This window comes from Rutidosis leptorrhynchoides, chromosome 1 (genome assembly GCF_046630445.1).
Source record: "Rutidosis leptorrhynchoides isolate AG116_Rl617_1_P2 chromosome 1, CSIRO_AGI_Rlap_v1, whole genome shotgun sequence".
In the NCBI taxonomy this organism is placed as follows: Eukaryota; Viridiplantae; Streptophyta; class Magnoliopsida; order Asterales; family Asteraceae; genus Rutidosis; species Rutidosis leptorrhynchoides.
In genome coordinates this window covers 178,329,562-178,332,938 of record NC_092333.1, presented here as the reverse complement: position 1 = coordinate 178,332,938, position 3,377 = coordinate 178,329,562, and the positions used below count along the sequence as shown (strand labels likewise).

Sequence of the window (3,377 nt, the reverse complement as noted above, 5' to 3'; positions counted from 1 at the left end):
AATAGACACTACGTCTTGTCGTCCAACCGACGAATATTGGCCGGAAACCCGAGCTTGTTGAAACTATTCAAAATATTATCTGCTGTTGTCGCCAATGAAGAGAACACAAAGGTAATAAATGCCTATTTTTTGAAAGGCCACGATTTCGTCGCTGATGAAGATGGCCCACAGAAAGTCTACCGACGAAGATATTGTTGCTGCAATCAATCGGAAAGGCTACGTTAAAATCCGGTGATGGGTTAACCTTCGAGACTGATGAAAAGGGAGGAGGAGGTGGAGAAGTTTGTGGTGGTGTTGGATGATAAAAGGTTGGTGGTGGTGGAAGGGTTGGATTTGGTGGTGACGGTGGATTGGTTGGATTTGGTGGTGTTGGTGGCAGAAATGGTGGTGGAAGTGGTGGTTGGATGGCTAAGATAAAGGGCGGGAAGACATGTAGATTTTGAAATTCAAAATTTTGGTAGGGGGAAGGTGGGAGCATGTTGGTGTTGCATATGCTAGTCTAATTTGTTCTTCATTTAATTTTGTTATAAAGAGTAACTAATAAATTAATTGTTATATTTAATGTTAAATTTCAATAATAAATGGATATAATTGAAACTTTAATGATTTATTTAAAGTAAAATGCAATAATTTTGTGATAAATAAAAAAAAAGTAAGGAAAACAGTTTTTATGAGGATGGATGAAGTATAATTTTGAATTTTTTTTTTTTAAGACTATTTACTATACAAGATATAAAATACTCCGTAGTTTTTATTTAAATGTGATCTATAGTCTATACTTTATACGGCTGAATCAATGACAATGGCTATATACAGTGAAAAACTGTAGATAAAAATCAACCATTTGAAAACTGTAGGCAAGCAGGGAAACGAAAAAAAATCAACCATTTGAAGCAATTAATTTCATAAGTTTGAAACAGGAAACAAACAAGCTGTCTCATCCTTTGGGATATACGATGAGTCTAAATAAGTATATTATATTAATTTTAGAATTTGGATTTTAGATGCGGCAAAACGGATTCCTTAAATACAACCTCTTGGTAATCACCACTGGCTGAATCAAACCCTCCCCAGATAAATGTCAATGCTTCAAACCCTAATTTTTTTTTTTTTTTTTTTTTTTTTTTTTTTACTAACATTCGTTATACACGTCCCAAGTTACATTAACATGCGGATCCATGCATCACCCACTTGTACCGTACACCTTTTCTAATGTCCCTATTTAAACACTTCATCCGTGCTTCAAAAAGATATCACAAAATTCATTAACACATCAACTTAAAACTACTTCAAAAACATAAAAAATGCCTGAAATTGAGGGATCACCTGGGACTTCAATGCATGGAGTCACTGGACGCGAGCCAGTGCTCGCGTTCTCGGTGGTTTCCCCGATGGTCCACACCGACCACACGGCGAAATTCGCCCTACCGGTTGACTCGGAGCATAAAGCAACAGTTTTCAAGTTTCTCACTAGCAAACCCTCACATGAGAACTTTCCATCTTTCATGGTTATCATTTTTCACCACATTTGTGTCCACATTCGCAGCCGCACCGCTTGTCCCTATTATCCGGGACAACCTTAATCTCACCAAATCCGATATAGGGAACGCGGGTGTTGCATCGGTTTCAGGGAGTATTTTCTCTAGGCTTGTTATGGGTGCGGTTTGTTTCATGTTGGGACCGCGCTACGGTTGCGCTTTCCTCATCATGTTATCTGCTCCAACCGTATTTTGTATGTCATTTGTTGAAAATGCGAGTGGGTACATTGCAGTGAGGTTCATGATCGGGTTTTCGTTAGCGACGTTTGTTTCATGTCAGTATTGGATGAGTACTATGTTTAATGGTAAGATTATTGGGCTGGGGAATGGTACGGCTGCTGGTTGGGGAAACATGGGTGGTGGTGCAACACAACTGTTGATGCCGGTTTTGTTTGAAATTATAAAGAAGGCTGGTGCGACGTCGTTTGTTGCTTGGAGGATTGCGTTTTTTATACCCGGGTGGCTTAATGTTATCATGGGGATAATGGTGTTGACTCTTGGTCAAGATTTGCCTGATGGTAATCTTGCTGCTCTTCAAAAGAAGGGTGATGTTGCTAAAGATAAATTTGGAAAGGTATAATTAATATCTACAAATAAAAATATTTAAATTTGAAGTTGTAAAAGAAACATTAACAACAAGGTCAAAGGGGGACAATAATTTTGCGACAAGAGTATTTAATTCACATTTTTTGCTTATTAAATAAAAGGTTAATTTCATTCTGATTTTGAGTTTTATGATTGTTTATTTCAGGTGTTATGGTATGCCGTGACGAATTATAGGACATGGATCTTTGTACTTCTTTATGGATACTCAATGGGTGTCGAATTAACCATTGATAACGTCATTGCTGAGTACTTCTACGACAGGTTAATTCTGACCCGTTTTGCAAGCTGACTACATGTCATGCTAGTTCAATTGGTTAACTTTTTTATTGTGATTTTATACAGATTTGATCTAAAGCTGCACTTAGCTGGAATTGTGGCTGCCTCTTTCGGTATGGCAAACATCTTGGCTCGACCATTTGGAGGATTCACATCCGATTTCATGGCCAAAAGATTTGGAATGCGCGGTCGTCTTTGGAACCTATGGCTCCTACAAACCGCAGGGGGCATTTTTTGCTTATGTCTCGGTTTAGTCAATTCTTTACCTTTAGCTATCACATTCATGATCCTGTTTTCGGTTGGAGCTCAAGCGGCATGTGGGGCCACATTTGGAATCATCCCTTTCATTTCCCGACGATCTTTAGGTATCATATCTGGAATGACTGGTGCAGGTGGAAACTTTGGGTCGGGTCTAACGCAATTAATATTCTTTGCGAATGCATCATTTTCGACAGCTAAAGGGTTGAGTTATATGGGGATAATGATCATATGTTGTACACTTCCTGTTAGTTTAGTTCACTTCCCACAATGGGGGAGCATGTTTTTGCCACCTAGTAGTGATAGTGTTAAAGGTAGTGAAGAGAGTTATTATGTATCGGAATGGAATGAAGACGAAAAACGACAAGGGATGCATCAAGGAAGTTTGAAGTTTGCCGAAAATAGTAGATCGGAGCGTGGTGGGAAAGTGGCTGCGGTTTCGAGTCCAATGAATACAACTCCAACTCATGTTTAACTTCAATTCAATGAATTATCAAGTTGATTATTTATTTAGTTTCAATTGAGAAAATTAAAGGGAAGGAGTAGAGTTACATACTTACATGAGATGTTATACTTAAATGTTGATGTTATTCTGAATATTTGTAATATATTACCTTGATGTATGTATGTATAAATAATAATGAAAATAGTTTTGTTATCTTCTCAATCTAGTTATATTGAATCCTTGGTGTTTGGAAG

At 37.8% G+C, this 3,377-nt stretch overlaps 1 pseudogene; it reads left to right on the top strand.

Annotated features, from left to right (window-relative positions):
• Positions 1 to 1,304: 1,304 nt before the first annotated feature.
• On the top strand, positions 1,305 to 3,153 carry LOC139867266 (high-affinity nitrate transporter 2.1-like; annotated as a pseudogene).
• Positions 3,154 to 3,377: the final 224 nt, after the last annotated feature.